Source organism: Desmodus rotundus, chromosome 2, assembly GCF_022682495.2.
Source record: "Desmodus rotundus isolate HL8 chromosome 2, HLdesRot8A.1, whole genome shotgun sequence".
Lineage (NCBI taxonomy): Eukaryota > Metazoa > Chordata > Mammalia > Chiroptera > Phyllostomidae > Desmodus > Desmodus rotundus.
This window is the reverse complement of record NC_071388.1, coordinates 171,949,933-171,974,699: the sequence shown is the minus strand read 5'-3', so window position 1 is coordinate 171,974,699 and position 24,767 is coordinate 171,949,933. Positions and strand designations below refer to the sequence as shown.

The 24,767-nt window shown below is 36.3% G+C and overlaps 1 protein-coding gene across 11 annotated transcripts in view; it reads right to left on the bottom strand.

Annotated features, from left to right (window-relative positions):
* Nucleotides 1-24,767, bottom strand: part of GULP1 (GULP PTB domain containing engulfment adaptor 1) — a 208,718-nt gene that overhangs the window by 134,713 nt on the left and 49,238 nt on the right. For 10 of the 11 annotated variants that reach the window (XM_053918863.2, XM_045198434.3, XM_053918862.2 and 7 more), the window contains one exon: nucleotides 10,434-10,562. The exons of the other annotated variant lie outside the window; for it this stretch is intronic. The gene's annotated coding sequence lies outside the window, so the exon portion shown is untranslated. The remainder of the gene's footprint in view (nucleotides 1-10,433; nucleotides 10,563-24,767) is intronic. 11 annotated transcript variants of the gene reach the window in all.

Genomic DNA, 24,767 nt, shown 5'->3' with positions numbered 1-24,767 from the left:
TACAAAATTTCTGAAGTGAGGGGGAAAGCCCATAAACTCCAAACAGACTGTCTAGTAAAATTCCATGTCTACAGTACTAATTAAGTCAAATTTTGCATAGGACAAGTCATTTACAATATTTTGGGGATAGTCTAAATGATATAAGGAATGTAAACTTGCTTGGAAATAGTAAAAATCCCCACTGAGATGAGTAAAATGTAAGCTTATGCTCCTTTTATATTATAACTATTGTTATATAAATTTTCTTATAAAATAATTAACCAAGAAATTTATTTCCAGTATACACATTACTTGAGTATATTCTAAACTAACTTTAAAGAAAGAGGGTCTGCTTACTTTAGAGTCATTAACGAGTCATATGTTTGAATTTTGAACTATCCTTAAACAGCGATATTTTTCTATTCCATCTTAGGTCAGGGTTAGCAAATAATTGTATTGTTGAAGCAAAGCAAACAATTCTATTTAAGCAATTATCAAAATTTGGAGAAAAATAAAAAAACTGCCACATAAGTGTCAAATGATTCTCCCTATTGCAGGTACCACCCAGCATTTGGCCTTCTATTGAAGTTATTAGAAGGCATTGATTACAGGAACTACTATAGAGGACACATGGACAAAATCAAGGGGGAGGGTGGAGGTGGGGGAGGGAGGTGGGTTCATCTGGGGTGGGGTGGAGGGATGGGGAGAAAAGGCATACAACTGTAATTGAATAACAATAAAAAAAAAGAAAAAAGAAAAGAAGGCATTGATTGATTACCAGGTGTTATCTCTCTGTAACTCCAAAAACAGGAAATAGCCTAAAGATAACTTAGGAGTTTTAACTGCACCATGATATCATCCAGTATGAATCAATGGAATAGTTGTTCAATATTCTGAAACTGGGTAGATATTGAACAGAAGAACATGCAAATATGTTCTGTTCTCCAGCACAACCCTTAGATATGTAAAGTAGATTTAATATTAAGGCTCTAACTTTGCATTCCAGAAACCTAAATACCACTCATGGCTTAGGAATTAGTAAAATCTGCGTAGGAATGTTATGTCTAATCACCTTACATAAGGCAACCTGGCATTACTGATCACAACTTACATAACAGGATCCAAATCTGTGATTTATTAAATTGCTCATACACTAATAGTTTTCAAAATAGAGTGAGAAATGATTTTAATTTTTTTAATAAATCCGATTTATGTTGTATTTTATGTCCAAAAGTAATCATTTCTTCTCTGATTTACTAAATACCTAACTACCTATACTAAGAAGGTACAATCCATATCCCCATACATATTCAAGATATTTAATAAAATACCTGGCTCAGGTGGTATAACTCTATTCATTTACAACTCCTTTTCCTCCTATGTCAAAAAGATACCCAACCCTTGAAATCAATTACATATTTTTTAAATACTATGCTATAAAAATTCTATTTCAGATACATTTTATGTGTTAAAATTTACCCCAATAAAGCATTTTTTCTGGTTATAAAAGTAGTATATGCTCCAATGACCTTTAAAAATTAGTTAAGGAGAATGAAATTTAAATGACCTAGAAATAGCCACTGTTAACATTTAGGTGTATTTACTTTCAGAATTTAATACTGAAGTAGTCGGTTCAGGTATATAGAGTATTAAGATCTTACTGTAGATAATAAGCTATGCGTCCCAGTTTTGTTCTTTATACTATTGTTCTTTCCACTGTTGTTCTTTTTGCATTTTAAATGGCTATTTCCTGTGCCATTAAATAGTTCTAAATGTCATTATTTCAGTCTGCATAAATAATATTTCTTTGTTAGATATAGTAATAATTAATTTTTTTCAAATATCTCCAACAATTTCAGGCACCATATATACACTAAGAGTTCCTTACTCAGCATCACCTGTCCTGTATAGACAACTGGCTCTGGAACATCCTCACTTGGAAGCACCACAACCACCCAACCCGAAACTGTCCAAAACTGAATCCATTTCCATTGTTTTCTTCCCAGGTCTGTCTCTGTCTCTCCCTTTCTCTCTCTCTCTCTCACACACACATACACACACAGACACACACTTCCAATCTCACCACCTATAGTCTCACAAGCTAATAACTTGGGCCATTACACTTCATTCCTCTCTTTTTATCCTTCGTCTTTGATTTACATAAAATCAATTCTACTTTTCCAATATACCATTATTACATTTATTTTTCTTCCTTCCCACCAGCATCTCCCTCTCTAAGCCTCCATTATTTCAAACTGGGATTACTGCAAACTCTCCTAGCTAGCTCTCTTTCTCCAGCGTTGCTCAGTCATTCCTTATTTCCACATCGCACCCAGCGTGGGTTCTGTGGTCTTATTTGGTTGTTCGCCTGCTTAACTCCCTCCATTGGCACCACAATACATTCAGAATAACGTAAGTTCCCTACGTGACCCCTATCATCTGCCCCTTTAACCTCTTCACCACCATCTCTCCTTTCCACCTCTTATCCAGCCCTGCACACTCTTTATTCCAGCTGAACTGAACTGCTTTCAGTTCTTCCAGTGAACTCTGCTTCCTCAGATGCTGAGACGGTCCATTTCATATCCCGTTCCTTCTGACCGAACATTCACCCTTAGTTTAGACATCACTTCCTCTAGGCAGCTTTCTCTAACATGCACCAAGCATAGGCCCAGGGTCCCTGCTAGGAACATCAACACCGCAGTGTACCACCCTAGAATGGGTTAAAGAGAATCTCCCCAAAATTCATCTTCACTCCGAACTTCAGAATGTGACCTTATTTGGAAATAGGATTTTTACAGATATAATTAGCTCAGAATCTGGAGATAAAGCTCTGGAATTAGCATGAGCCCTAAGCCCCATGATAATATATTTATAAGAGGAGAGGGCACACCCAAAGATACACAGGGAAGAAAATCATGTGAAATGGAGCCAAAGATTGGAGTTAGGCTGCACAAGTCAAGGAACATCAGGAACTATCAGAAGCTGGAAGAAACACAGAAGAATCTCCCCTAACGCCTTTGGAGGAAGTGTGACCCTGCTGACACCTTGATTTCAGACTTCTAGCCTCCAGAATTTTTGTAGTTTAAGCAGCCCAGTTTGTGGTTCTTTGTTACAGTAGCCCTAGGAAAGGAATGCACCTCCCTCCCTAGACTTATTGTAATATGTTAATTGTTGCATTTCAATTCTCACTAGACTATAAGCTCCATGCAAAGCAAGAACTGATTCTATTGTTTACAATTTTATATTCACTGGTAAGTACATCAACTGGCACGTGACAGGCAATTAATAAACATGTATAAAAGAAAACATTTTTTAAAGTAGTAGATATCTATCAAAACCTAAGCAACATTATTTAATCTGTTAAGTTTACTGGCAGAATCTTTATTATTTGAGTTTTATTGCATTTACTGCATTTTGTGGCTTTCAAAAGACAGTTTGGAAGAAGGGCTTTAGCACACATCCATTTGTCTTTACCGGTTCCATATTCACTCCCCATTCTGGTACCAGATCTTTGAAGTTCCTTTGGGCATGATCACGCAGCCTCCAGAGAGCTGTGAATCAAGTGTCATGGTTCCTGGCAGAGGGTTAAGTAATTCAAGCTCAGCCATGCAGACTCCTGTTATGAATGTGGGAGGAATAGCAGGAAAACCACACTCTTAGCTCAGATTTAGCTCTGGGCAGCACACTTCACAGTCTCTCTCCACTTCCTGCTTCCTAGATCCCTGGGGCAGCTCCAACTTGTCTTTCCTGAGAACTGTTTTGTTTGATTACCCTCAGATTCTATGAGCTAACCCACAGCCTTTTGTTTAACATGCCCAGAACTAGTTTCCATAACTTGCAACTTACGAATGGTAATCTTCAAACGTAGGTGTGAGTTCTACATAATACAGATTGCTTGATGAACAGGCACTGTTTCATAGATGGTTACCTGATCAAAGAGTTTCCAGCTTAGATTGTCAGACCACTTACTGATGAACTATGCAACTTCAAATTCATGACTTGGCAATTTCCTTCTATGAGACAGCCACTTCCATTTCCTCATGCATTGCATATGCTAATGTAAATCCTATTCTTCTCCATCATTTAATTCTGTCTTCATGTATAAAAATTCCCCTTTTTAAGAACACTTTTATTAGAATTTGTTTACTTAAAAACTTTCTCAATGTAAATCATGCTCTAAAAACACGTAGAACCATTTTACAAAGATACTACTTCTACCTAAGTGGAGGCTTTGGTATGACAAACGACACTCACAGCAGAAATAGCAGAAATAGAAGACCCATAGTTCACCATTTTGCAACACAGAGACCAACATATTTGATGAACATTACTTTGCAAGGTTTCATTATTTCATTCAAATAGCAATAAATTTATAAATAAACTATTTATTACAATTGCATATTATGTAAATATACAGAACATTTTTTCTTTCATATCTCTTCATTAAATGAAAACTAATGTTATTGTGATACAGGTAAAGATTTATTTGAATATTATTAATTATTAGAACGTAAGTATCATTTACTTATATAGATATACTAAATGCAAATTTTAGATGTACAAACTAAGGTCAGTGAAAGCAAAATGGTTTCTTTAACTGCAAAGGCTTAAGGGTTATTTTCTTTTGTATTTAAACGCAGATAAAGCATAATAAATCTCCTGAATAGGATTTGAATTTGCTCTCCACTGAGCTACGTCCCTAGAGACTCTGCAGACAACAGTGCTATTAGTCTCACCTACTGAAACAGAAGGGGGCAGCAGAAATGACACTTCTTCCTTTCTGCTAGGTTCTTAACACTGCATCGAATTTTGTCACCTATTTATTCTCTGTCCTGAATGACTCCATCGTCTTTCACTTTCTGCCCAATTTATTTCAATGCCTTTTAATAGTCCTAAAAGCTTAAAACTACATTCAGGTTATATTTTAATCTAAACTTCATTTATGATCTCAAAACTAAAACTTTCTCTTTTTGTCACACTTTCTTCACCTTGTACTTCTTCTGCACATTTACAGTGAACATACTTTTTCCTTCATCCTTCCTATCCTTCAGTGTCCCCATGTGGCTCCATGATTAGCCCATAATTCCCCCTTCTCTTTCATTCGTTTCTACCTTAGGCCAGTTAAACTATTTTATTGATGCTTTAGGCCTCTTCTGCTCTCTTCAACTCTGTCATCTCTGATGTTAGTTTACAACAGATGAAAACCTATTCTGTGATGTCATTATAGTAAAAACTCTGCTCAGCGCTTTGAATATAAAAACAAATACCCACTTTATTCCTAGAAAGAGAATCCCATACAAAGGCAAGCAAAAATTAAAACATATCTGGAAAATCCTATACAATTTTATAGATCTATATTAAGGAATAATTAAAGATGAAGTTTAGATTTCAGGAAGTCAAGATCCAGATCACCAGTCGTCTTTTTTCCTGAAAACGTTCAAGATAATGACATAATCCCATTACGTGACAAAAGCCACTTTGTAGGGGAAAGTTTGAGTGGGAAGAGTTCCGAGACAGTTTGACCTTGTCGTGGCTATAGTGTTAGTTTCAGCAAGAGACAACCAGTCTGTAAATAGTAGGAGAAAGATTAGAGAAAAGGAGTTCAACAATACAAATATAAGAAATAGAATGAAAAAGATTGGTTAATCAATGAAAAGTTATGGCATTAAGAAAGGAGGAATTAAAATGTACTCTACATTGTCCGGTTTGACCAAATGAGTAATAATTCTAATCTGAGAGGTAGGAAATATAAAAGAAAGAACATGAATTCTGAAAGTGTGAGATCATGACCTTAATCTCTGACCTGTTGAGTTTGGGCCAACCACACAGATATGTCAATCAAATGGAGGCATCCAGAAATCTGACGGAGCAGGTAGTCTCTAACACGGTTTCCAGTGATCTCTGTCTCCTGGTATCCATGCCTTTTTGTGATCCTTGACCTCATGAATGAAGGCTGGACTTACAGAATCACTTCTAAAATATTAAGACTGCATTAGTGGCGGTGTATTAGTTTCGTGAGGCTCCCATAACAAATTACCACAAACTGCATTGCTTAAATCAACAGAAATTTTTCTCTCATACTTCCAGAAGCCAGAATCTGAAATCCAGGTGCCAGGTGTCAGAAAGGCTGCATTTCCTCTGAAGGCAGTGAGGGATATTTTGTTCCTTGCTTTGTCCAGCTTCTGGTGTCTCCAGATGATGCTTGACTTACACTGGCATTAACCAGTCCTTGCCCCTGCCCTCCATGGTCTTCTCCTCTGTGTGTGCATCAGAGGACATGTGCCCTTGGATTTAGGACTCATCCAGTTAATCCAGAATGATCGCACTCAACACCCTTAATTTAAGTACATCTGCAAAGACTCTTTTCCCAAATAATGACACATTCACAGTGCCACAGGCTTGAACATATCTTTTTGGAGGTCGCCATTCAACTCACTACAGGTGGGATGACACTACCTAGATTTGGTTAACAACGAATGTGGTTTCCACCACAAGTGCTCACACTTTTGCTCTCTCCTGGATTGCCTGCTGTGGGGAAAGCTATCTTCCTTACAGTGAAGTAGCTCTATAGAGAGAGGTCCTCCATGGCTGAGTCTGGAGGTGGACCCTTAGCCCAGTTGAATTTGCAGTAAACTGTGGTTCCAGTTGACAGCTGGACTGCAGCATCATGACAGACCGAGAGCCAGAGACACAAGCTAAACTGAGTCTGGGCTCATAGCCCACAGAAGCTGTGGGACAGTACATAAGCACCGCTTTTAAGCTGCTAAGTTCTGGAGTGATTTATCACACAGCAACCAATATCTAATGTGGAGCTCACAAAAAGTGTATAGGCTAGTTCAGCAATAATTGAGACAAGCCATGGGAATGGATTTAATTTTGCATTTAAGAAATATTTATCGAGTGTGCTCTATAAAACAACATTGTGATGACTTTTATTTAGATGTAAACTTACATGTATACACACACATATATATGCGTATATATGTGTACATACGCACACACACACATATACATATAAAATGATAAAGGATGACCTACTCTCAAGAATCATATAGACAGTTTTCAGGGAATGACAGACAAGAGCACAACGTGTTGCATGGCAGAGAAATGTAAAAGTGTTAAGTAAGGTACATAGCACTCGGGAGCAGGATCTGGTCCGGATTTCAAAAGGACTTCCTGGAGAAGCTGAATTCCTAATTTCCACGAATTTAGCTACTAATGACTATGTATTAACAAAATTCTCTTTCCTTTCAACAATGCAACATTTAAGGTCCCTCTAAGTAGTAAGGACATTTTTCTTGTCCATTACATAAAGATTCCTAAAATAACTTATCTAAGCTCTTAGGGCAAGAACATACACCCATTTCTGTGACTGCCAAAAGGGCTAAAGCTAAATTATCGACATAGATGGTTATAAATCAAATCAAGCCTTTACTTCGTAGGTCATATGTTTTGTTTGGTATAACTTGTTTTTACTCTTATTATTGTACCTTCATCTTAAGGAAACTCAAATCACTTTAAATAGTAAATAAATGAATCCTCGTTCCAGAAAAAGTCCAGCCATTAATATAATGAGAACAGCTTGTGTGACATCAATGTAAAGCTTGACAGCCAAGGAGAGTGGACTAGAATGCACGTGTGTGAACAATGACAATTTCACTGTACTTGTCAGTGGGGGCAGCAGATGCCAGAGTGAGCATGTGTACTGTGTGGCTGTCACATTCAAAATGGCTGAACAGTGACAGCTAGTGGTTGGGGGGGAGGTTAGGAGCTGGAGGGATTGAGCAAAATGAAAAAGGACTCCTGGCCATGGACAGTGTGGTGACTGCTGGGGGGAGGAGGTTATTAGGGGACTAAATGGAAAAAAATACAATAAAGATTAAACTTTAAAAAATTAAAACAAAAACAAAATGAGCAAATAGAGCAATGAATCTGCACTAAATTCGGCATTAAGCTTGAACATTCCTTCTCAGAAACTATTCGGATGATTCAGAAGGCCGCAGCTATGGGTAACTTGGTGATTGGCAGCTTTATCATGACAACATGCCCACTCATGCATCATGTCTCCTGCAGAGTTTTTTAATGAAACAACAAATCACACAGGTGATTCAGCCCCACTACAGCCCAGATTTGACACCTTATAACTTCTGGCTTTTCCCAAAACGAAAATCACCTTTGAAAGGGAAGAGACTTCAGACTGTCAAAGAGATTCAGAAAAATACAACGGGGCAGCTGATGGCAATTGGAAGAATTGTGTGAAGTTGCAAGGTGACAACTTCGGAGGAGTCAGAGGCATCATTGTTCTATGTACAACGTTTCTTGTATCCTGTATCTTCTTCTATAAATGTCTCTATTTTTCATACTGTATGGTTGTATGCTTTCTGGACAGACATCCGATAAGAAATTGCTATGAATTTTTTTTTAAATGCTCTGAATGCTCTAGCAAAGGTATGAAAAGGGAGCACAGAAAAACCCTTAGTGTTCAAAACTAAACCTACTAATTTACCAAAACCAAATCCCACTATTTTTGTATTTCCCCATTTCTGTTAATGCCATCAACATGCCCCCTTGCCCTTAACCTCCCATCACTTCTACCACTGCCAGATCTCATCTGTCCACACCCTGCTCCCTGTTTTTTATTTATACTACTCTTACCCTAAAATTTCCAGTGTTTCTTGCTTAAACTATTGAAAAGTTTAAAAACATTGCTTCTTAGGTACCCTTGATCAGACTTGATGCTTGTGGGAATACCTCATCAATTGGCAACCCAGTACCTTCACCTGGATAACCCATTACCTACATCTCAAAAGTAATTAGTTACCAACTAGTCTTCCCTTGAATATAATTCAACTGTTACACTGTCATTAGTATCACATTTATTTGTTTGTCACGCAAGTCTCATCCACTAAAGTATAAACTCATCAGGGGTGAAGACTGTGTCTTCTTCACCTTTTTCTACAGTTCTTATTGTAGTGTCTTCCAAATTGCAAGTATTGACCAAATGCTGTTGAAAATAAAAGAAAAAGTGTACAAATTATTCTCCCTTCCTTTGGATTTGTTCTCTGGTCATTAGTCTAACATGCATATCATTTCCACATTAAGCCTCTGAGAGGACATGGGTCATCTTATTGTCCTACAACTGAGCCTCACCATACATATAATGACGAAATATAAATGCCTAAGTATAAAAATCTAAACCACAGAACATACTTCTCACTGCTCTGTTGCATCTGTCCTACCCTTCCAATTCCCTAAATATCCCCTGTGCTGTCTCAGCTCTGTGCATTTGCTCTAACTTGATCCTCCAGTTAAATGTTCACCTGCCTTTAGGGTCCTACTGACCTTAAAAAAAGCACAACTCAAATTGTGACTCATTTGCGCTCTACAATTCCCACCCTGAAAGTAGTATCATCAGCAATTGCCCTTTCTTTATATTTCTTTCTTGACCCTTGGCACATCCTACCTGTACCTAAGGGCCCAAAATATGTTTCTTAGGTTGCCACATTTTATGGAAATTGGAAGACACAGGAAACTGTTTCTGTACCTTTCTGCACATAATACCTACCGTCACCACCACTGCACTGAAATAATCACAGTCCTTAGGCTTACTGTAATAATGTTTTCAATAAAGATTAGTTGAACAAATGTATCCTTGCCATCATTCATAAATGATGTATTTAGAGACTGTGGAAAGATAATGCAAATATAATATTCACTTTATTCTACACTTTGGTTATGTTGTTATGTAAAGGGTATAGTGGTGAATATATGTGAGTAGAGTATACTATAGCTTGCAACCAAAATTTAGAATCTCAATTTTTAATTTTTTCTTCCACTAGGTTTGTTTTAGGGAAATTCTTAGAATGAAAAAAATGTAAGTCAATGAGTCAACAAACATTTTCAAAAATAACTGATGAAATGGTAGCTCATTATCACCTTCTAGGGGTAATTTCAGTATTAAAAGTAAAAAGCCTTAAAAATATTTTAACCATTGAACCAGGGATGCTAATTTTAATAACTACTAATGCAAAGTGAGTGATGTATATATCTACCTGTATGCATACTATCTGAATAATAGACATACAAAATATTTTAAAATCATTTGCTTATATTAACCAATACAATGGAAACTATGAAACACTAATTCATGTTATCAACTAGGACAAAAGAGATATGTTACAAAAATAATAAATTCAACAGAGAATACATATAACATTACCTCAACTTTGCATAAAGAGAAAAACCAACAAAACAAAAATCAAATGGTAGAGAACAAAATGACAGAAATTTTTAGAAAACAGGCTCATTCATGACTTTAATTTTACAGTATTTTGCTTTTATGTATTTTACTCTTTTCTTTTTAAATGTTCAGTACAAAATAAAAACATTTTTTTAGTTTCAATTGTTTTTTTTTCAAAATAGCTCGAAGTAAATAAACAATCACTTATGCTTACCTGGTTTTGCTCAAATTTAGTTCAAAGAATACAGACACTTGACTTTGGTAGTTTCAGTCATGCAGTTGCCATCCAAGTTCTCTTTCAGTCCCTTTCTCTCCTATGTGCATCAGACGGAATCACATATAACTAAAAATAAAATTAAAATTGGACTTAGTGGAATTAATCAACGATATATTTATGTGCACCTCAGTTTAGAGGTTATAGTACATATTCTAAAACAAAAAGGATTTTCCCTTCCAGAGGAAACAACACAAATTATTCCTTCCCTTAATTTGGTATTTTCAAATTTACCTCTGACTTAAATTCAAACAGTAGCAGTATTTCTTCTTACCAAAATAGCAAAGAGCTTTTTCATGAGGGTGGGGGGGCTGGGCTTGGGGGCACATATATGAAAACATATCTGTTTTGTTCTGCCTACTTCTGTAGCTTTCACATAGACCATTGGTAAAGCCACACCTATGTTTGTTAGTCTTTTAAATTATAGACTGAAGATAGATCTCAAACATTTAATGTCTACCTCTTTGCATCTATACCACCTGAAAGGTAGCTTTTTCCATCTCAGACATTACTTTCTGTAGGAGCCTGTTTATCTATTTGTTGACCCTATTCTTTTTCACTTTCTAACAGAGAAAAAAAGAAGGGACCCTAGTTTAAGTGGCCCCAGAGGCAAACACTGAGGTAATAAATGAAGAAAAGAAGTTTACTTAGGAGATTCAAAAGGAGAGAGGTGATAGGCAGATCATTAATGGCATCTATCATACAATGCAACAATTTTAAAATTTGAATTAAAATATAAGCAGGGTATATTTTAAGGCCATTTATAGGTATTTACAATTTTAACCAAAAAAATTTTATCTCCCCAGTGATGCCATCATTTAATATTAAATCATATGTTATTCTCTTAGCATGAATGGGCCATAGGGTATATAAATGATATAACCCACTTTATCTTGCCTCGAAATGTAAAGACTGAATTATCACATTCTTCCATCACTAGAAATAAATTTGTTCATCCTGGACAGGACATTTCAAACCAGACACAGCTAAAAGGCAATCGTGAATTCTGTCAGTATTTCCAGAGCAATTTACCAGATCGTTTTCTCTTTCTGGTCATGGGAAGAGGAAACAAAATGAAAGGCAACGTCATTCCTTTCCAGCACAATGGTAACTTCCCTAGTTATTTTGTGCAGCTATTAGTCTCGGAAAAGAAATAAGTTAGAAATCACCCAAGATGACCAGGCTGCTAAAAAAATATTCTATAATACTATAGCAAAATATTTTCCTGAAATTATTCAACTTAATTCCATTCCATATCCCACAGGTTTTATTTTTATCTCATATTGATTGAAATCCAGTCTTACTGAGGGAAATATTTTTCAACTTAGAATATTTTATACAATGTTACTGAGTAAAGAATAGCCCCAAAACAACCACATCAAAAAACAAGAATAAACTTGTGCATATTCCATTTTTCCTTTTGCAGAAAACTGACATCTACTCTGAAGTGAATCTATTATTTCATGTCTGGGATGATTAGATTTGGTCATATAAAAAGCATTTCAAGTATTCTTACAAAAAATGTGATGCATTTCTGAGCTGCTCTTTTGAACATATTTTTATTTTAAAACATAAAATCTTGATTTCGAATTCAAATGATTCTTTAAATTTTAGAAGCATAATGCACTCAATTTTGTGGTGTTTGACCACCATTTATTATATATTCTCATGAAATTTAACGATGTATATTAAGTTAAATGAAGCCTACTATTTTTTTTTCCAGGCCATTCATTTTTCCCAACAGTATTAGTTTAAGAAAAACATTATTAACATTGCAGTATGACTAAATGCTTCAATTTGTTAATGTAACACTTATATCTTTAAATATTCCACATCCAATAAAACCAAGCTAAGCAAACAAGCCAAGCAAAAAGGTATTCTGTATCAAATGAAAGAGACCACCACCTTGAAAATCATGTTATTACTTATTTTTCTTAAACAAGCTCCAAGAATTTAATATTTCAACCTAATTTGCAAAAGATTGCCAAAAAGAATATTTTCCTGAATATTCATTTCTTATCTCCTACAGGCTTATCAATTCAAAATATACAAAATCAGATCCTTGGCCTATAACTGTCTTATTTCACTTTTTTTCTTTGTCCTGTGATTTTAATTAAGTAAATAGTACAATCCTCATTCTAATTTCTCAAGCCAGAAACCTGGCATTATTAATTCCCATAATTTCCCTTACCATCTACATGCAATCAAATCAGAATAAATTTAACTCTACTTAATACAACATACTCCATTTTGTTTCCTCTCCAAGTTTACATCCTAATTGATCCATATACAAAGACTATACTTTCAGGAATCATTTCTACAGTTCGTTACTAATTGATCCATATATAGTCAACCGTGGCTTCTCTAACAAGTGATCTGGCCATAGCACCCTTCCTAGGAAGTCCAAATGCCTGAGCATCTTTTCTTCTCAAATCTTTTCACCATAACACCTTGGGCAAAGTGTACAAACACAGTGACTCGGGATGACTGTTCTAAGCCGCTTGGGGCGATCATTTCCTGAGCATTCTCGTGTTTTCACTGAGGTGTGGGCATACATACAGTCATAACGGTCCCCCTACGCTTAGTTGGAAAATGAACTCAGTTCATTAAAGGCATGTTCACTGAGCACTCACTGAATATCTACTTGTATTGGTCATTAGGGAGAAGAAAGTAAGTCTCTATCCTCCTTTGCATTTACCAGTGTGTTAAGAGCTGTGTTAATGGCTAGGTCAGATGTGGAAGAAACAGGGAGATGGTGGAACCTGTGAACCTTTAGTTTAGAAATTGTTCAGTGAAAAGGCTGGGAAAGGCCAAAGTTGTCAGAGGGAACATCATAGGCAAAGGCACAGGAATAAAAAAAAAACATGTCACCTTCAAGCAGGCAAGTAATTAGATATTTATGATTTGAAATAGGATGCTTATGAAAGACTGTTTTACAAGAAATTTTAGTGGTAAGGTAAAGCCTTATCAAGAAGTCTCCTGAATGCCACGCTATAAAGTTTAGATTTTACTCTAAAGGTAATAAGACTATAACAAAACAGGGAAGTGGTGCAACATGGTATGTGATGTAGGAAGATGATGCAGCAGATGTGGCTTTGAAGAGACCAAGAAATAGAGGTGAGACAAGAAAAACTGCATCTGAGAAATGTGTGTGTATTTGTTACACGGTAATGCAAAACAGAAATAGACTCAGGGCATTCCTATTTGTGATATGTAAAACTAGAAAGGTGCTTGAGATTTAATTTATGTAGGAATAAAGCAAGGCCAAGACCACCCTGATCCTGGCTTTCCTATTCTCAGAGATGTCAGTATGGACCATTCACATCACCTGATACTCTTCCACATTCATTTCAAGTTTTCTACCCTCAGCTCTCAGTAGGGTAAAGAAAAAATGATACAGGATATGACATGACAAATTATTTCAGAACTAACACAATTTTAAATTTACCAATTTAACAACAAATTCAATCTACTTCTTTCCTCTACATTTGACACAAAACTTTTAGCAGCGCATTGAAGCTGTCATCAGCAGGAAATTTTCCTAATTAGAATAAGCAGGGACACCAATTATCAAGTCATTCACTCTTTCAGCTGAAATCAGAAGAAAACACAAGTCACTTCTGTGACACTTTATTATATTTTCAGCCTATATAAGTTAAGGCAAAGTCTTTGTTGTTTTAACATTAACTCTCTGCAAATTCTGACCTCTCGAATATTGTTGTTTATGGAAAACACAGCCTAGGCATCGAGATGAACCCGAAGTAGTAACAACTGGTCACAGGTTAAACATTTGAGTTAGTAAAAAAGGTATGGCAGAGTAAAGTTCATACCAGAGTAGAGAAACTTTTATTAATGCAATGGGAATTCAAAAAAGAAAATAAACCTAAGGAAACAGAGAAATCTTAGCAATGTTTAGAGGAATGGTGGGTTGGTGGGTTGGGTGGGTTGGGGTGGTGGGGACACAGAGAGGGAAGAAAGAGCAAAGGAGCCTGAGCAAAAACAACAGAGAGAGCTAGAAGCATTTCTCTCTTAATCACTAATCAAAAGTCCTGGGATTTACTATGGACCAAAAAGGTAACAAGCACATCTCTAACCAATCCCTGGGGTATACAATCACTGATTGACTTAGACCAATCAGAGTGAACTCTTAGAGATTCAGACATGGTCTGTTCTCCAAACCACATGGCTACTACGCATGATGAAAGGGGAGTTCCACCAATAAAACTTTGACGTATGTACAAACACAGAGGTAGGAAAATTAACAAGTAAACACTAATTATATATCGTATGAATTTAGAAAGATAAAAATAAGGTAATTTATACATAGCAGAAATCACACTACTTGGTATATAAAAATAAGAGTAATTCACAATAATTATTACTATTTCTGTTAGATTGTATAAAAGTTCTACACTTTCATATTATAAATAAAACTATAATACATATCTTTGTAGATAAATATTTGTGCTCATCTCAAATTATTGCTTTATTATGGCTTCCTAGAAAAATTATTTGCTCTTTTGAGTATTTTTATACATCTTGTCGTTTTCTAGAGTGGTATACCTAATGGACTTCCACCAATAGCAGATGATAATGCTAACTTTAACCAGGCTTGCCAGCTATGATATTTTTTTCTAATCTTTTGACAACTGGATAGTCAAAATGTATCTATTTTTCTGAAAAGTATACTACCTTAACTGCAAGCAAAGTACAACTTTTATGTGTTTGATTTATCAAATACTTATTTCATAGTTTTTATTTGCCTTTTGGTGTGCTTTTTTTTTTATTTTTACAATACTTTAATGAGGTGTTTTTTTTTAATTTTCTTTATTGTTGTTCCAGTACAGTTTTCTGTCTTTTCCATTTTTTTGAGTTTTTGATACACACTTTGTGTGTCAGGGCCTTTGAACTTTTTATTCCTCTGCCTTCATTGCGCTTCTCCCAGGTAACTGCATTCATTCACTCAACTGATTCATTAGATTAGGAAAAGGTTGGTTTTTACCTTAATCTCTCTTAATGTCAGTTATACATTTTACCTACAAAATAATAAAAGCAACTAATATCAAAGGTGTCAAAGAATTATATTTAACTATTATATTTCTCCAATGTTTTATAGATTTAATTGGTTTTAATTTTTTTGAATTAAATACCTATTTAGTTTATCTTCTAACACTAGGACTATTTCTAAAACACTGCAAATAAGGATTTCAGCACCAAGGTCTTTAGAAACAGAATTTTGTCCCAATATTCTCGTATTTTAAGCACCTTCTTTCTGTTCTTCCTTCCTTCTTCCCTCCTTCCTTCCTCTCCTCTCTCCTTCCCTCCTTTCTTTCCACCCTTTATCTCAACAGAGAAAAATTTCAAGTAATTTTTCTTTACTGTAGCATTTTAATATATTAGATCATATTCAGATGATCAAACAAAATATTTATAAAACGGCTATGGTAAAAAGCCATGCTTAATATTTGAAAGACTTTTTATTACTATCAAAAGATGTAAAATTATGAAAAAAAGAAAGAGAAAAAAATTGTAAAACTATGACAATAGTTTTCAGTTTTTGTGGAGATAGAGCACCTATTCAAAAAGGTTCTCATTAAGCACTTTTGTAAATAGCCACAATAGAGGCCATTCAAATGGAGGAAATCAAGAAACTGCGGTTGATGAAAAATTAGGCAAGAAAGCATTCACTAGCTTGAATTACATAAAAAGTCGTTAGTTTAATTTTTTTAAGTTCTGTGGAGTTTAATTTTGTTCATGTTAATATCCAAGAAGTATGTACTATATTTAAAAACAGATTTCCGCAAACTGTAATTCAGTGTTCCAATTTCCCACAGTTAAGGTGGGGTTCAAGGGATAGGAAGGGAAGCTTTACTAATCCTTGTCTCTATTCTAAATTAATTGCAGGATCGTCATAATTGAATAAGGAGTGGGGGCAAACGTAGGTTTACAGTTGTGAGTACACAAAACACAGAGTCCATTCTTATATTATTATTAATTACTATATTATTTTCCATACAAACAACTATAAACCTGCTTTTGCCCACCCTGTATAATTAACTTACACTATACAAACACTGTTCAATAAACATTGGAATACCTTCTGCATCAATATAATTCAACACAAAAAGTGTATAAATGTGTCTATTATTAACCAAACAACTATTTTGCAGATGAGGTAATAGTCTTAGAATGCTGTCATTGAAAGTATTTTATATCATGATTGGTTATGTTTCAAGGCCTTTTTTGGCAATGAAACATTTTCAGTATTAAGCTTTCTCGATCATCCTTTACGTTGCTCTACCACCAAAGATTAGTATACTGCTTTAAACTGCTGCTCTTCTGCTCAACGGTATTTTCACACAACGGTGTACGTTCTACTCTCGAGTTAACTAATTTAGTATATATGTACATCCTGCTTTTTTGCCAACACCAGCACCTCTAACACCCTGAGTTTCCTCTGCAGACCTACACTTCTTTCCTCCTTCCTGGTAATTATATTTGGCAGAGGGTGGCTCTGGTGCTGGTGCCAACACTGACCAAAGACAGCACCATAATCCTAATCATAATTATTCATTCAGGAATGAAAATGTGCACGGAGTTAAAAAAGGAAAATCAAATTGGCACCTTTCCCCAAAACTGTTTTAAAAGGAGCAATCCCTTTCCACCCGAATTGATTAATTGGAAGATTGAAAGCCTGGTGGTTATTTTGTCCTCAGGTTTCCTGCCTTAAAATGCATCCAACTCCATAAAAAACAGAGTTATGAGAAATGCATATGTGAATGCCTGAATTCCACCATGCCTGAAGCATCACTCTAGAACTTTCAAGCATGATAACCAATATATATTTTGGTTTGCTTAATTGACTTTTAATTGGATTTTGTCAAGTACAAGCAAAAAAATCATTCTCAAATATGATTCTCAAATAAGTTACTAATGAGTAGTTACTCTTCATTACTGAAGAGTAATGACAAGTAATGTTATATTTTACATAAAAGCAAATAAAAACTGATCAGCAGCTGAGTAGAATTATTTCAACCTGATTCTACTCTAGTACGGTATTTTCTTATTTCTTTGAAGCTTTTCACAAAGACAACAGCCAAGTAAATTTTTTGTGCTTTATTAACTGGTTATAGAAGTTTCTAGAACAATTATTTATTTTGGTACCTGGACTGTTTGTAGTTTTCAGTGTCTGATAAAGATTTAGTGTCTGCTCTGTAGCAGCTGACTGACCTATCAGAAATAAAGAGGAACTATCAGTGTTTCTAGGACTGAAAAAATAAATGTTATAAGAGACTTAAGGACACATCAGAGACCCGCATCTACAATTTCACAATTTCATTTTGAAGACTAGGTACCCAAAGTAGCAACAGGCAACAAGAAGTTCTCCCCAAATATCATCTATAAAGAAATAAAAGTTTAGCTTGTATAACTTATTATTCTCATTGTTTTGCTTATAAAAATTATAACTGGTTTTCTTTTTTCTTAAATAGATTCATATATAATATGCTGTCCAATTATCCACTGCCTCGATCCTTCTCTAGGACATGCTCCTCCATCCCCCACTCTTTTAGACCTGAGCCACATCTCAAACAGAAATCAATAAGCTATAATCACTAAAAAAAGAGGTCATAGAATTATAAATACATGTTTCAATCATTCCTTCCCCCGACCCCACAGGATAGAGTCTAAGTTATAAAATGAATATATCAAAAATTTATAATGAACAAGCATTATATTTACCCAAGCTATAAATATCTTTCTCTTAAGCCTTCTGTTACACATTTTCCTCATCAGAAGGAAGTGATTTCTATCCTGACAATTGTCAAAGCTGTCTCTACTTCAGTCATCTCCAGTTACTCTGTGACGACTGAAGATAGTTTCCTATCTGTGAGCAAAGAAAATTGCAACCATCTTATTTGAGCCTAATCTCCCAAGGCTCCAAAACCCAGTGATCTGGTTTAGCCTAGGTAGAGCAAGCCTTTCCTTTGTTCACAAATTTAATTGGTATATAAATTCACAAATTTATTAGAATAATTTGAAAAATGTGGAAATGTCATCATAGGTCAAGTCTAATTTCATTTGACAATTAAATATTTTATATACGTTAGGTCAAAACCTACAGAGAGCCCTTGCAACATGATGCTAATAATACCATTCTTCCTCTCCCCTGAGGGCATTTTCAAAGGAACTATGTACGAAAGCACATTCAAAAGTGTAAAGTACTATACAAATATGAGATCATGTTACTAGCCAAAAAAAAAAAAAAAATGCACTCTGGGAAAAGCTATGACTTGTGCTGAAAAATGTAAAATTTACAACCAAATTTTCCTTTTCCAAGTGATGTCAGACTCCACGCTTGCATGTAAACTTGTGCGAAGACATTTCATAAGAATTCAACACTGTACCAGTGTTGAAAGTAGAGGGTCGTGTAATCCCAAGTACATCTAATCGCCAAGCTGTGAGCAGGTCAAAGCCGTCTTCATAACGTCCTGAATGTCTTTAAGGGGAACGTATTAATGTCAGCCACAGCAGTTCGCTCCTCTAGAGCACTCACGACTAAACAAAACTGGGCAAAGCCGTCTTCAGCTCTTTGTTATCTACAGGAAAACACTTAAAATCGAATCAGTACAGTACATTCTTTCAGATAATAAAGACTTCATTTAATACAGTTAATGAAGATGATATTACCAAGAGCACATAATCTCTGTGTCTCACTGTAACCATTTACAGCAAAAAAAAAAAAAAGAAAGTGAAATGAATAGAACAAAAGGCTTCCAGTCTCATAGACTGAGGCCAAGGAAAACTAGGACCTAGCTAGATGATGGATGAATTTATCTCTGTCCAAAATATGACTGGAAGCTAGTTCACTAGTTTATAATAAGCAGACTATGACATTGTAAAGATGTTTCCTCATCTCCTCCCCAGCTGTATTCATACAATGAACAGTTATTGAAGGCCTGGCTCAGTCTGTGCGCCGCGGATACAGATGGAGCAATGGAGCTTCAAATCCAGTAGAAGTCAGACATAAAAATTGCAGCTTGTTATTATAAATGTTCAAATAGATGTCATCCTATTAAGCGCTTGCACCTAACTTAATTCTTAGTCTCTTAAGTAGCGATCTATTCAAACTAGGGCAGCCTCTGATAGTGATGAAGCTGTCAGGTTCTTTGTACTTTTCAAATGTTTTCCTGGTTATAATGACATTTTATTTTCAAAAAACCAAACTTGTCCCATATGTTTCTTTCTTTTACCAACAAGAAAATCAATATTGAGTGATGAGTTAGAAGCATTAGAGCCAAGGCAACTCAGAAATTCTGAATCATTTTATTTCTTTTTCACAACTAAATGATAGCACCCTAGACTGCATGCTAAAATTCTGTGGACTGTTTGTCATTTTATTTCACATTGCCGGTGGGGGCAACTGTGTTTATTGATAATACTGGAAAAGAATAACTCTCAGCCATTGTGACTAAAACATTCTCATGTGAGAAAACTATTTTAGGCTATGAATTGCTTACTAGGCAATGAAATGAAATAATTATGTTTACTTTTTTTCTATTAGTATCTGCAAAGAAAACTTCCAACTGAAGAAAACAGGCCCAATGTGAAGTCTGAAAGAATACATTGGATGCTGGTACACCAATGACAATTGCTGCCCAGTCAAGGAAATGTTCTATTCAACCTACTTACATCTTTCCAGTTGAATTACAAATACAGCAATCACAGGCTTACTGTATGTCTAAAGTAGATTAAAAGTGTATCAGTTTCTTTATGCAAGATACACATTAAATGATTGACACATACTTGGGGAGGAAAGGTAAAGACTGCTAGAAGGAAAAAAATCTTATGAACAAGTCATCAAGCTCCACCTTGGAAAACAAACAAATAAACAAAAAACCCAAACAATAACAATAACACACAGACACAGATAAATAGAAGTGGCACATACATTTGAAACCAATACATTTTTAAAAAATTATTTTATTGTTGTTCAATTACAGTTGTCTGCATTTTCTTCCCATCCCTCTACCCCACCCCAGCCAAACCCACCTCCCTCTCCTGCTTCCACCCTCCCCCTTGGTTTTGTCCATGTGTCTTTTATAGTAGTTCCTGAAAACCCTTCTCCCCACTGTCCTTTTCCCCATCCCCTCTGGCTATTGTTAGATTGTTCTTAACTTCAATGTCTCTGGTTATATTTTGTTTGCTTTTTTCTTCTGTTGATTATGTTCCAGTTAAAGGTGAGATCATATTAAACCAATACATCTAACGGCAACGCTATCTCATACTTTAAAAACTCTAACTCTGCTTTTTGCCAATGTTACCTGTGTAGTCTCCAAGTACCTATTCAGGAACTTTGCACAGAAGTAATTTATTCAGGACAGAGACAACACTCTGAGATGCAATAATTATTACTTTTCAAAACTGAAAGAGCCTTAAATACTTATTCATGTCACCAGTAGCAAGTAAGTTTAACTCCTTGTAAAAGTTACCTATGTATTTTCAGTTCAACTTGTAGGTTAAAATAATCCATGAAGTAGTGAAAAAAAGTTAAATTGGAAGAAAATTTGGTGAATTAAAGGGGAGGAGGGGGTGTTATAAAAAATATAAAATGAGATCCAAGGAAATCCTCAAAAACTAAGTGAAGAACAGTTATTTCTCATTCACTGATGGCTTCGTCAAAGCAAAAATGCGTGGAAGGCCAAGTATGAGCCAGTCACTGGACTAGGTGTTTCAGGTCCTCCAAACAATGCAATTTCTCACTATACTTGAACTGCCATTGTTTGCTCCCCAAATGCCTGCCCTGCTTATAAATCTGATCTACAAGCATCCTGCCCTCAAGCTCCAGCTGGAGGAATAACCTGAAACCATTCAGCATAACCCTTCCCCTCTGAAGAGACTACAGTGAGCACTGAAGCTAATACTAGATCCTCTAAGGCTTAAGTGGAGACCTTGTGCAAAAAAGACAGACGGGAGCTATCATTCCAATAGCAGAGATTCAAGTCTGTCACTAGGAGGCTCAGAGGAGCCTCACTGGTTCCTGCCCATTTCTGCATCTCAGTCCATTTTCCCCCGAGTTCCCTTAAAGACTGGCCACATGTTCAGGATTGCTGTCTCCAACCCTACACATGACCTTACGGAGGCAGCTAAGTGTGTCTTTTCCATGCATCAGAGGAACCTAGCATCACCTCTTCTCTCTGGTGTCATTGCTATCCACGTAAAGAATCAGTCTTAAAACCACAAATAAAAAAGCTTCATCATATACAAATCTGTAAAAATAATATTTCTGCTCCATGAAATTAATATATTCTCAAAGAATTACACTAATCCAATGAATGAGTGGGGTTGGGGCCGGGGGAGGCCACACAAGTTTTTGCCATGCATGCAAGTCACTGAAAACTGCAGTCTCCCAAAAACACGCCCTTCATTTGCAGACATCTGCTCTATAGTTAATTCAAAAGCAGAAACAGACAAAGATGTGCTATGACTTCTCTCTTTCTTCCCAGGAACAATAAAGCAAATATAATTTATCTATGGCTTCTGTATTTTCTTTGTTGTGCTTAAAACATTTTGTGCTCTTTTGACTCAAAGCTAAATTAAATATATTCATAGGCTATATCAGTACAGCAGGAAAAAAAAATATATTCTTTCTGTTTTATGGATCCCTCAACACCAAGAAACCCCAACCATTTTTCCTAGTTTAGTCTTACATATTAGATTTTATTTTCTTATATTATAAACAATAGGTACAGACTTTTAGCCATACTTACAAAATCATACCCTGCAGCTGGGAGGAAGAAAGAATGAGAAAAAGGGAAAAGGAAGGTAGAGAGGGAGAAAAGAAAGGGAAAGGATGCAGGCAGGATGCCAAGGACAGAAAGAAAAGGGCACCATGGGGAAGAAAGAGGTGGAGGATTAATAGTTACAAGGGCACCCGTGGAGTATCACCACATCCCTCCTCCCAGGTCTCACATAGGACCCCCACCCACCCACTCTACAGACAAAGCACGTTAGGGATGAGAGCACCTAGGCTTCTTCAATACTCCTTCGGTGATGCGGTCCCTCTTCGTGCTGAAGCACAGTGCAGATCGCTCTGAGTTGCAGCCTCCCCTTATTCTGGTAAGAGGGCGGACACACACTCCTACTTGTGCATCCCTCCCGTGGGTCTCTGTCTGTAACCGTTACTCGTTACTATCTTGGTACCTGTTTCTCAGTTCCTAGGATAATACTGTACTTTTGTCACTCCACCTCCAGACCTGAAACTTGACAAATAAATTCCATTTGCTGGCATGAGCTGACCTAGACCTCAAAAAGAACACCTGTGAAAGCCCCAGGTATCTATGTATTAATTCCACCTGATTCCTGATGGCCGTGCCACACACATAAGCCCAACCTCCCCGTTGCTTCATCCAAACTCCTGGAACTAGTCTATTTCCTCAAAAGTGCCTGGAGGCAGTCTGAGGGAACCTTGGATACTAGGCTTTTGTCCACCCACAGGAACTCAACTGATTACCCTACAGATGAGGGAACTTCCACAACACCTACCCTCTCCTCCCTCCATCCTGCCGGTTCACACAGACACAGACAAATAAATGCTAAGATTAAGAGAAAAACTGGAACCGCTGCTCCAATAACTAACAGATACTTGTTGAATGTCAGGGATGTGTCCCGACAGTAGTGGTACAATGGTGAACAAGATGGATTACTTGCCCTCAAGGAATTTATGCTCTATTTATCCACATACATAAACTAAAATCTAACCACATAAAAAGGTAAAATCATTATCTTTTTATACTCTTTTCTATATTTATACTTCGTAGAGATAAGACATTTCAAATTAGTTGGGCCTTATTAGAACAAGAATGTAAACGCTGAGGGCCCGACACCATGAAGCTGGAGCTCTCAACACGCTGCTCCGAATATAAAATCTTCATTTTCCACAGACATCGCTGTATAAGTAAGCAAATCAGGTAATCCTCGAGATCAGAAAGTGGCTTCAGTGGGCAATTCCCCTCCACATAACAGAACTGTGAGTCCCCACACGGAGAGCCAAAAGCACTTCCTATTACTTGAGCAGTGAGCAGAACGACTGGATAGGAAACAACAAGGATTGATTTATTTATAGTAAATAATTCTCCTGAGCAACATGAAGAGAGATCAGCTAGTGCTGATGATAAAGTAGCCATAGCATACATTAAGCCCATCACATGTAAATTGAAGATTTGTAATATAACTTTTGGAAAAACTGCAATATTAAATTTGATATGTTTAACGGAACACAATATAAAATTCAATATTGCACAAACATATGAAGTGGCAAGACTGTTGCCTCTCATCAGCTCCCAAAAGGTGTCACAAACCAGAAAGTCTCAATAAGCCCTTATCTTCACATCTGCCAAAGCTTCCAAATTTCTCACCTAGGAAAATATTGCCAACTCTTCAAGTTACATCCTATTTCTTCCCTTCACTCAACTTCCAATATGTATCCTGTCAACACATCTTGTCCAATTTATTTTCAAAAGAGCTCTAGAATTTATTCCATCTTCTCCACTCCCTCTGCCAGACACTGACGACGCTTTGCCTAGCAAACTGCACTGACTGTCCGCACCCGCACTGTCCGCCCCGGTCCACGTCCTGTCCTTTGACAACCACAGCTCAAAACCACAAAGCTTCATTCTGCCATCTACCTCTTAACCACGATGCGATGCTTCCTTGGAATTTTCAGAATACATTTCATGCTCTTCCATAATTCAGTCCCTGCAAACACCTTAAGCCCAACTGTTGTCAACCATCACATGACGTGTACCCATTGTTTGGACAGCTCCCATCCATTTGATTTAATTTCCTGACTGAGCGCAGAGAAATTACAAAGCTTCTGCGAATGCACAGGTACACTGGGTGTCTTCTACAGACTAAATGTGTCACAACAGAGTCGCACCATAATTGTTCAAAGGTGTAAGAAATAAACCCTTGAGTGTTCCCAAGGCAATTACATGTTATAATTCAAGTTCCTACAAATAGAACTGATGAAAAGAATATTTTTTAAAAGAAAAAAAAGGCAATAACATTAATAAAGATATTGACAACTGGAAAGAAAATTGTTTTCCAAAATTTAATATTTCCATAGCTCTTGGGAAATTAAGAGTAGGAAGGGCTTTCAAATCACTTGGACAGATGTATCATCCACCTGTCTCCACACTCTATGCTTTTTTTTTTTTTCCTAATTAGGCAAAACCGTGGAACCTGAAAAAGAAGATACGTGTGAGAAGGGCTCCT